Raw genomic sequence first — 11525 nt, 5'->3', positions numbered from 1 at the left:
AGAAGGCTGCTTGTTCTGGGTTTTTGAATTCAGAACCCACCGTGCATTCCGGGAGCGGGAATTTGGGGCTGGATTTGAAGAGCAGTCCGTTGCTCAGGTACACACTGCAAGAAATCCAACGTGCTTTTTGAGAACGCTCCAAGGACTTAAGATTTTTAGTAATGAACTCATGTCAGAGTGCAAGTATAGAAATCTGCTAAGTGCATAGTGCATCCGAGAACTTTTAAACTACTGGGGGGGAGGCGGTGCCGTATTTTGATGCGCCACACTTGTTGCGCTTCTTCTTTTTTTTTTTTTTTCTGTCATCCAGGCTGGAGTGCAGTGGTGCAAGCTCCGCTCACTACAACCTCCGCCTTCCGGGTTCAAGCGATTCTCCTGCCTGAGCCTCCTGAGCAGCTGGGATTACAGGCACGTGCCACCACGCCGGCTAATTTTTGTATTTTTAGTAGAGACAGGGTTTCGCCATGTTGGTCAGGCGGGTCTCAAACTCCTGAACTTGTGATCCGCCCGCCTCGGCCTCCCAAAGTGCTGGGATTACAGGCTTGCAGCGCGCTTTTCAGAAGCCCGTTCTGCAGTCTCCTAAATTGCGGGTATTTCCCCGGGCTTGTGCTGTAGACCTGGGAGAGTTCCCGCCTTGCTTACTACCACTTCTTCCTTCTTCCCTCCCCTTTCCTAGAACTATCTTCCTGAGTTCTTCCTCCCCAGTGATGTATCAAATTTAAAATGCCTGGGCTATGATTGAAGGCTGTGTGGTTCTCCCCACAAAAAGTGTTTGCAGATTCTCCAGGACGTGTTAGTATCCTTAATATTATGAAAATAACTCCGTTGACTCAGTTACTCGGGACGCTGAGGTGGGAGGATGGCTTGAGCCCTGGAGGTCAGGGCTGAAGTGAGCCATAATCAGGATACTGCATGCCAGCCTGGACAACAGCAGACCCTGTCTCAAAAATAAATAAGTAAGGGCCGGGCGCGGTGGCTCATGCCTGTAATCCCAGCACTTTGTGAGGCCAAGGCGGGCAGATCACGAGGTCAAGAGATCTAGACCATGGTGAAACCCCATCTCTACTAAAAAATACAAAAATTAGCTGAGCGTGGTGGCGCGCGCCTGTGGTCCCAGCTACTTGGGAGGCTGAGGCAGGAGAAATACTTGAACCCGGGAGGTGGAGGTTGCAGTGAGTCGAGATCGCGCCACTGCATTCCAGCTTGGCGACCGGCGACAGAGCGAGACTCTGTCTCAAAAAATAAATAAATAACTAAATAAATAAAAGAAAAAGAAAAAGAAAAATAAATAAATAAGTAAATAAAAACCCTGTTAATAATGGGCCCTATGCTTGCCACTGTACACGATTTATCTTACTTTCACCTTGATAACCATCATTAACATCCTCCAGTTTTTTTAAATACAGAAGACTGGGCCCCAAGGAGCCAGGCAGCTTGCCAATGGCAATACAATCGAGTTTTAGCTACAGAATGTGTGCACTTTTCACTCTGTTACTGCTGTCTTAATTCAAAGGAGTAAATAACAGTGGGATTTCAGGTAGGAATAGGAGGAGGTGCCATTTGGGGGAGGCATAGTCTTTACAATTCCTGGGTGTGAGGGGTCTCCTCTTTCTCTTGCACTAGTTCAGGCCTCTTGCCCTTGCTCCAGGGCCTCAGCTGGATCTCCCTAAACCACAGGATTGGGATCCAGCACTGCTGGGTTCCCCTAGACCACCTCTTCACGTTTGCTCAACACGGAGAGGATATTAACAGGACAAGATGTGGTTGCTGAGCTGGTGTCTGGAAGACCTGGTCAGGAGGGAGAGGTCATGAAGCTCACCTTCACTCTCACCCTAACCCTAATCCTCATGTCAGGGCCACATTATGACTTCCGTGGGCCCTAGGCACGTTTGCCTTCTTGGGCCCCTTCTTCCATAAAAAAATTAATTATATTTTACAGCTGTGTTGGTATAAGGGTGAATATAATTTGGGATGGATTGTATTATTTTTTTCTTGTAATTTTAAAAGAAATTGAGACATTTTCTCTTTTCTTTTCTTTCTTTTTCTTTTCTTTTCTTTCTTTTCCTGAGACAGAGTCTTGGTCTGTCGCCCAGGCTGGAGTGCAGTGATGCCCTCAGGACTCATGGCAGCCTTTATTCCCCAGCTCAAGTGATCACGATCTTCCTGAGTAGCTGATACTACAGGCACAAGGGACACTGCTCTCCACAAATTTGTTTGTTGTTGTTTTTTAGTAGAGACGAGGTCTCCCTAAGTAGCCCAGGCCGGTCTCTAACGCCCTACCTCCTCGGCCTCCCAAAGTGCTGGGATTACAAGCGTGAGCCACCACGGCCCGGTCAGTTAAGACATTTTCATAGGCTCCTAAAAGTGCGGTGGGCCTTGGGCACTTTGCCTACTGTGCCTAATGAATGAGACCTCCTGCTTTGTATTCACTTTCAAAAAGATTTCAAGGCTTATAACCCCATAGCCTTTCTGATTTTAAGCAAGACAGTTCCTCCTAAGGCTGGCTCCTGCTGAGTTCTGCAGGCTTTCTTCTCTTTGGGCTCCATACTCGGCGAACAATTTTTGCCTGGGGTGTTATCACACAAGAAATCCATACAGGGTTTAATCAAGGTGTGCAGTAGCCTACCTAGTATATTGGTAAGAGTATGGATGTGTTCTGTCACATCTTAGATTTCCACGGTTTACCAATGTTTTCTAAACCTGAGTCATTCATGTGTCCCTTTGCAAGTTTTGCCGTATCTGGGTACCAGAGATGATGGTATTTACTTAACGTGCTTAATTAAATTGATCTACTTTTTGAAAACCTTAAATACCTAATTAAATCTCATCATAGGCAAAAATAGTTATTAATTTCAGAGTTTGATATACCAGATTTATGTCAAGCATGGCAACAGCTGAGAAGCAGGGACCCTGAAGTCAGACTGCTGGCTTTGCTTTCCACTTGCTAAATAACTAACTTGGTGGGTTCCATAATCTCCTTGTGCCTTAGTTTTCTCATCTATAAAATGGGAATAATGGAAAGTACCTACTTCATGGAATTGTTGTGAGGATTAATTGAAATGATAATAGCTAACACTTAGCTAATTCTTACTATTCAATATATACTGTTAATATATACAAAGGGCAATGAAAAGTAACATGAAATATTAACACATTTAACTCTCTTAAATGTGGGGGGAAATACTCTTATCTGCATTTTACTGATGATATTATTGAGTCACAGAGAGATTAATTTACCTAAAGGCATCCAGCTTATAAGAATTGGACCTTGGATGTGAAGCTAGCTTCCCAGAATGATGCTTTATAGAGAGAATGTGCTGTGGAATAGTAGCTATTATGATTTTTAAAAATTAAGTGCAGTATTCAGTGATTTGTATTATATTCACAATGCTGTATGACCATCACAATTATCTAATTTCAGAACCTTATCTACACCCTATAAAGGAAGCCTGTAACCAATAGCAGTCACTGCTCATTCTCTCCCTCTCTGTTGGCCCTGGTAACCAGTAATGTACTATCTCTATGGATTTTCCTATTCTGGATATTTCATGTAAATGGAATCATACAGTATATGTCCAATTGTGTCCAGCTTATTTCACTTAGCATAGTGTTTTTGAGGTTCATTCATATTGTAGCATGCGTCAGCACTTCACTCGTTTTTATGGCTGAATAAAAATCCATTATATAAGCTGTACCACATTTTGGTTATACATCCATCAGTTGGTGGGCTTTTGGGTTGTTTTCACCTTTTGGTGATTGTGAGTAGTGCTGTTATGAGCATTCATGTACAAGTTTTGTTTGAATATCTGGTTTTAAATCTTCTGGGCATATGCCTAGGAGCAGAAGGGTCGAACCAAAGTTTTTTTTTTTTTTTAATATACCAGTTAAAACAAGTCTTTTTTTTTTTTTTTTTTTTTTCAAAGAGAAAGAGAGAGAGAGAATAGGAAGGAGGAAAAAGGAAGAGAAAGAGAGAGAGAGAATGGGGAGGAGGGAGAAGGAAAAGAAAGAGGGAGAGAGAATGGGAGTATTGCTTTCTTGCCCAGGCTAGAATGCAATTTAGTAATGGGTATTGAAAACCTCTTTTATACTGATAATTATACTTAATGATGTAGTCAGGAAGGAATAAGGGAAGAAGATAACAAACAAACAGCCAACCAATATTTAATTTAAACCTATAAAATGCTATGCGATTACTGAGGAGTGATTTACTTCCAATTATATAGTCACCTTTGGAATAGGTGTGAGGTGGTAATGTATGTTTTGTGTATTTGAAGTGGAGAGTTCCATAAATGTTTATTAAGTTTACTTGTTCCGGGTCTGAGTTCAAGTTCTGAATATCCTTGTTAATTTTCTATCTCGTTGATCTATAGAATCGTTAGCTCTTCTTGTTGCATTGATCCTTTTGCCATTATGTAATGTCATTCCTGGCCTCTTTTGATCTTTGTTGCTTTAAAGTCTACTTTATCAGAGGCGAGAATTGCATCTCCTGCTTTTTAAACAAAAAGCAGGAGTTTATTTTTACTCTCTGTAAAAATAAAGTTAAACCTATGTTTAACTTTCTGAGGAACTACCACATTGTTTTCCATGGCAGCTGTACCATTTTACATTCCCACCAGCAGTGTAGGAAGTTTACAATTTCTTCATATCCTTGCCAACACTTATTTTCCAGGTTTTTGTTTTTATTAAAGCCATCATAGTAGGTATGAAGTAATATCTTATTGTGGTTTTGATTTCATTATTCTTTTTTGTTGTTGTTGAGATGGAGTTTTGCTCTTGTTCAAGCAATTTTCCTGCCTCAGCCTCTCGAGTAGCTGGGATTACAGGCATGTGCCACCAGGCCAGGCTAATTTTGTATTTTTAGTAGAGACAGGGTTTCTCCACGTTAGTCAGACTGGCCTCAAACTCCCGACCTCAGGTGATCCGCCCACCTCGGCCTCCCAACGTGCTGTGATTACAGGTATGAGCCACCATGCCTGGCCTTGATTTCCTATTTTTTTTTTTTTTTTTTTGAGATGGAGTCTTGCTCTTTCTCCCAGGCTGGAGTGCAATGGCGCGATCTCAGCTTACTGCAACCTCTGCCTCCTGGGTTCAAGCAATTGTCCTACCTCAGCCTCCAGAGTAGCGGTGATTATTTTTGTATTTTTAGTAGAAACAGGGTTTCACCATGTTGGTCAGGCTGGTCTCGAACTCCTGACATCGTGATCCGCCCACCTCGGCCTCCCAAAGTGCTGGGATTACAGACGTGAGCCACTGCCCCTGACCTTAGGATTTGCATTATTCTAATGACTAATGATAGTGAGCATCTTTTAATTTGCTTATTGGCTTTTTCCTTTTTTGAGATGGAGTCTCTCTCTGTCGTCCAGGCTGGAGTGCAGTGGCACGATCTCAGCTCACTGCATCCTCTGCCTTCTGGGTTCAAGAGATTCTTTTGCCTCAGCCTCCCGAGTAGTTGGGACTACAGGCATTCGCCTTCATGCCTGGCTAATTTTTGTATTTGTAGTAAAGACCGGGTTTCACCATGTTGGCCCGGCTGGTCTCAAACTCGTGATCCGCCCACCTGGGCCTCGCAAAGTGCTGGGATTACTGGCATGAGCCATAGTATTCAGCCTATTGGCTGTTTTTATATCTAAAGTTCCTGTACCACACAGAGGCTTAGGGTACCCTAGGTGTGACTTTGGCACTACCACACAGAGATGACACACCTGCCTCCTTTCCCCCGGCTGAGGGCTAGCTGGCTGGTGCAGGCTCTGATGCTTTCAGTAGGGACATACTCTTGAAAATGAAATTTCATGTTAAACCATTCCTCTCCACTTATGAGAAGTCCTTCTGCCAGACAATATCCCTGTTGTAAAGGAACTAATAACAGACCAGAGATTTTTTTTTTTGAGATGGAATCTCCTCTGTCACCCATGCTGAAGTGTAGTGGCACGATCTCGACTCACTGCAACCTCCACCTCCCGGGTTCAAGCAATTCTTCTGCCTCATCTTCCGGAGTAGTTGAGATTAAAGGTGCGTGCCTCCACGCCTGGCTAACTTTTGTATTTTTAGTAGAGATGGGGTTTCATCATGTTGGCCAGGCTGGTCTCTAACTCCTGACCTCGTGATCGGCCCGCCTCAGCCTCCCAAAGTGCTGGGATTACAGGCATAAGCCACCGCATTCAGTCATGCTATTTTTATTAAATGCCATGAATAAATTATTCATGTCAGAAGTAAATGCTCTGGCTTTAAAAAAAAACTGGCATTACTTCTTAAAGATGTAAGGGGCACATGGAGGCTTTGTGAGAACCACAGTTCTCTGTTTCCTTCAGATTTCCTTCAGATTCTGTTTTTTTTTTTGAAACAAGGTCTCGGTCACCCAGGCTGGAGTGCAGTTGTACTATCATGACTCACTGCAACCTCCACCTCCTGGGCTCAAGTGATCCTCCCACTTCAGCCTCCCTAGTTGCTGGGACTACAGGTGAATGTCACCATGGCCGGCTAATTTTTTGTTTGTTTTTTGTAGAGACAGGACCTCTTCATGTTGCCCAGGTTGGTTTTGAACTCCTGAGCTCTAAGAGATCCACCAGCCTTGGCCTCCCAAAGTGCTGGGATTACAGGCATGAGCTGCCGTGTCCGGCCCTTTCAGACTGGAGGTAGTGTGTACACTGATGGAAGAAGAGGAAAACTTGCCAAGGTTATTTATATATTTATTCCTAGCCTTAGAGAAGGAAAGAGGGAAGGAAAGACAGCCTGGAGCTATCTGTTACTGCTGATAATTTTAAGTGGCAATAAGTGATTGATTTTTGCATTCCCTACCCTGTCCTGCAACAGCACAGTCGTCTCAGTTTTGTTCCATGAAACTGAATCATTTATACACTAAATCCTAGTACAGAGGCTAGGGCATTGGGCTTCTTTGCTGTGACCAGTGTCAAGGGTAAAATTCCATGATTTTTCTTTCTGTTTTGCCTGATCTCTTTGGCTATTGTAACCAGAAAGTTTGTAGAATGACTACTATTAATGGCTACCATCATTGTTGCATGAATTGGACACCATCCCAGAGGATTTCTTTGCTCTACCTAGGGTACCCTGGACTCAAGCCTCAAAAGGCCTGCTTCCTCCAGCTATATTCTCTGCAGATCCTCTAGAGGGGATATCTTTCATGTCATTCTTGATCCTTGCAATGATCTGGGTAAATAATTTGTTTTTAGTCTACTTCATGGTGAAAGAAAAATGCCATGTGCTAATTATCATTGACTTTCAGATATTTCAGGTTCTAGCTTAATGCCCACCTCTTGTAGGAAGTCTTCCCAGCCCATAGCACTCTTGCCGTCTTCTGAGCCATTATAGCACTTGCAGTTTGAACTATATTCATTTGATTCTTATCACACATCATCTCATCTAGGCACTATGCTAGATCTGTCATATAATTTTATTAACCATTTCCTCCAATGTTTAACGTTTAGAATGTTCTTTTTTCCTCTTATTTTTATAACCAGTGTTTTTTTGTGCATGAGTTATCTTTTTTTTTTTGAGACGGAGTCACTCTGTCGCCAGGCTGGAGTGCAGTGGCGTGATTTCGGCTCACTGCAACCTCCGACTCCCTGGTTCAAGCAATTCTCCTGCCTCAGCCTCCTAAGTAGCTGGGATTACAGGCACATGCCACCATGCCCAGCTCATTTTTGTATTTTTTTCAGTAGAGGTGGGGTTTCACTATGTTGGGCAGGATGTTCTTGATCTCCTGACCTGGTGATCCACCTGCCTCGGCCTCTGAAAGTGCTGGGATTACAAACATGAGCCACCATGCCCAGCCATGCGTGAGTTATCTTTAAATACATGCAAACATGAATGCATGCATGTGTTGGTATGGATGTATACGGATGTGTGTATCCATTCCTTAATTAGATTGCAAACTCCTTCCACTTCATACATTTCTTAGTATTTCCAAAGCAGTACTGAATACATAATAGGCATTCAGTAAGGATTTGTTGATTGGTTGGCAAATATGGGGAACATGAGTAGGCGTGGCTGGCCTTAGCCAAGGTGAAGGTTCCTGCAGAACTTTACTAGCTCAGCTTGTTCAGTGTTACCTCTGCCCTCTTACTTCCCTTCCTGCTCTTCTGGCAGTCCCAAGGGACAAACTCTTGGGGCGGCAAAATTCTTCCCAGGAAGGGTCTGGGGTTTACTTGGGAACTTAGATGTGCTTTGAGAAACTGGTCAGCAGCACACTCTCCTCTCTGTCTGAAGCACTGTCTGTGGAGGCCCTTGGAACTCCTGTCTGCATTGAGAAGGCTCTTCTATCCTGTCGCTTTGTCCCTCTTTATAGTTATCCTCATTTTCTTCCCCACTGTGTGTGTGTGTGTGTGTGTGTGTGTATGTGTGTGTGTATTCCAATTTAGTGTCCACATATTTTGTACAAGGGCCACAGATATGAGCAAGACATGGAGAGAGAGAAAACACATAAGAGATTTCTTTTAAGTGAAAGTGAATTTATTAGAGAAGTAAAGAAATGAAAGAATGGCTACTCCATAGGCAGAGCATCCCCAAGGGACAAATTCTGGGGTGGCCAGATATTTTAATATAAGGTGGAACAATGCAAATATTATAAATACTATAATATTTATATTATAAATAATTATATTATCATTTATAATAATATAAGGTGGAACAAGATATAAGGTATTTTAATATAAGGTGGAACAAGGCAAATGCAAGAGAGTAGCAAAACAATCCTATGGGAGTTCAAAGGAAGAAGAGGTCATATTACATATGGAGGAAGTGAAAGATAAGATTAATGTTAAAGTATAGTTGAGAATACGTTTTCACCTTTTTTTTTTTTTTTTTTTTTGAGACAGAGTCTCGCTCTGTCACGCAGGCTGGAGTGCAGTGGTGTAATCGTAGCTCACGGCAGCTTTGAACCCGTGGGCTCAAGTAGTCCTCCCACCTCAGCTTCCCAGATAGCTGGGACTACAGGCAGGAGGCAGGTGCCACAATGTCTGGTTAATTTTTAAAGAAACTCTTTTTTTGTAGAGATGGTGTCTCACTATGTTGCCCAAGCTGGTGTTGAACTCCTGGCCTCAAGTGATCCTCCTGCTTCGAACTCACAAAGTGCTTGGTATTATAAAGGCATGAACTACCATGCCCAGCCTTTTTTTAAAAAAACTTTTTAAAAATAACTACTTGTTTCCTCCTATTCTCCTAATCATAAAAGTAATGAATGATTATTGTGATGAATTTGGAAAGTATAAAGAAGCCAAAAATAACATAGCATAAACTCACTCATAACCTGTTGATTATCTATAGATGATAATGACAAATTTCTTTTTTTATAATTTTTTTTTGAGATGGTGTCTCACTTTTGCAGCATGAGCTGGAGTGCAATGGCATGGTTTTGGCTCACCACAACCTCCGCCTCCTGGGTTCAAGTGATTCTCCTGCCTCAGCCTCCTGAGTAGCTGGGATTACAGGTATGTGCCACCATGCCTGGCTAATTTTTTATTTTTAGTAGAGATGGGATTTTTCCATGTTGGTCAGGCTGGTCTCGAACTCCTGACCTCAGGTGATCTTCCTGCCTCGGCCTCCCAAAGTGCTGGGATTACAAGTGTGAGCCACCACACCTGGCCAGTTTTTTAATATGTACTATATTCCATGTAACTATCTGACATTCTGTCTTTGTTATCTTACATTATATCACAAGCATTTTCTACACATTAAAAATTGTTGGCCGAGTGCAGTGGCTCACACCTATAATTCCAGCACGTTGGGAGGGTGAGGTGGGCGAATCACCTGAGGTCAGGAGTTCAAGACCAGCCTGGCCAACATGGTGAAACCCTGTCTCTACTAAAAATATAAAAATTAGCCGGGTGTGGTGATGGGTGTCTGTAATCCCAGCTACTTGGGAGGCTGAGGCAGGAGAATCACTTGAACCCGGGAGGTGTAGGTTGCAGTGAGCCAAGATTGCACCATTGGATTCCAGCCTGGGTGACAGAGTGAGACTCCGTCTCAAAAAAAAAAAAAGACTGATGGCAAATATAGAATAAACTCCTGGCTGAAATGATTCTCCATCTTCAGCCTCCTGGCTAATTAAAACAATTTTTTTTTTTTTGTAGAGATGGTGTCTCACTATGTTGACAAGGCTTCAGTATATATTTTTTGAATAAATGCATGAATAGGTGCTAAGCACTATGCTAGATCTGTGACATAAATTTGTTAGACATTTTCTCCAACGTTGAACGTTTAGGATTTTCCCTTTCCTCTCCTATTTTTTTTTTTTTTTAAATAACCAGTGCCTTTTGGGCATGAAAATTTTATGGGAGGAATTTCAATGGGTAGAGTTTAGGAATGGGAAAGGTAGTCTAGGCAGATAGTTCAATATGAAGAACATACTTACAGGCCAGCAAATAGTTCAGTTTGGCTGGAGATGAGCTATGGGACACATGGGAGTCAGGGCTGGCAAGTGCTAATAGGTCTTTCCATTTGTATAGCAGCTCTTAACTAAAAATTGCCTTCATGACATTATTTTACATAATTCTTATAGCATTATTATTTCCACTATATAAAGAGGAAGCTGGGTGCGGTGGCTTATGCCTATAATCTCACCACTTTGGGAGGTGGAGGCAGGCGTAACACTTGAGGTCAGGAGTTCAAGACCAGCCTAGCCAACATAGCAAAACCTGTCTCTACTAAAAATGCAAAAGTTAGCTAGGTGTGGTGGCGCATACCTGTAGTCCCAGCTACTCGGGAGGCTGAGGCAGGGGAATTGATTGAACCTGGGAGACGGAGGATGTAGTGAGTCGAGATTGCACCACTGCACTCCAGCCTGGGCGACAAGGGTGAGACTCCATCTCAAAAATAAATAAAAGTAAATACATATATAGACTGAGAATTGGAGAGTTTGAGGGAACACTTTGCAAGGTCTGGAGATATTTTTGGGTGTTACAGCTGAGGGGGGCTTGCTACTGGCAAGTGGGTAGAGGCCAGGAATGCTGCTAAATATCCCACAGTGCACAGGACATCCACCAGAACAAAGAATTATTGGCTCCAGGCCGGGCACGGTGGCTCACGCCTGTAATCCCGGCACTTTGGGAGTCTGAGGTGAGCAGATCACCTGAGGTGAGGCGTTCAAGACCAGCCTGGCCAACATGGTGAAACTCCGTGTCTACTAAAAATACAAAAATTGGCTGGGCATGGTGGCATGTGCCTGTCATCCCAGCTACTCTGGAGGCTGAGGCAGAAGAATTGCTGGAACCCGGGAGGCAGAGGCTGCAGTGAGCTGAGATCATGCCACTGCGTTCCAGCCTGGGAGACAGAGCAAGACTCCATCTCAAAATATAAATTAAAATAAAAAAAGAATTATTGGCTCCAAAATTACAATAGTGCTGAGGTTGAGAAGCCCCGAATTAGTACAGTATTGTACCAATATCAGTTTTATTGTTTTTGAAAACGTATAGTGGTTATGTAACTTATTATCATTAGAAAAAGCTGGGTAAAATCTACACAGGAGCTGTCTATACTACAATGTTTATAACTTCTGGTGAGTTGAACTATTT

This window comes from Aotus nancymaae, unplaced genomic scaffold, assembly GCF_030222135.1.
Source record: "Aotus nancymaae isolate 86718 unplaced genomic scaffold, 86718_ANA_hifiasm-v0.15.2.pri h1tg000004l, whole genome shotgun sequence".
Classification (NCBI taxonomy): Eukaryota; Metazoa; Chordata; class Mammalia; order Primates; family Aotidae; genus Aotus; species Aotus nancymaae.
Note: the sequence above shows the minus strand (reverse complement) of the source record.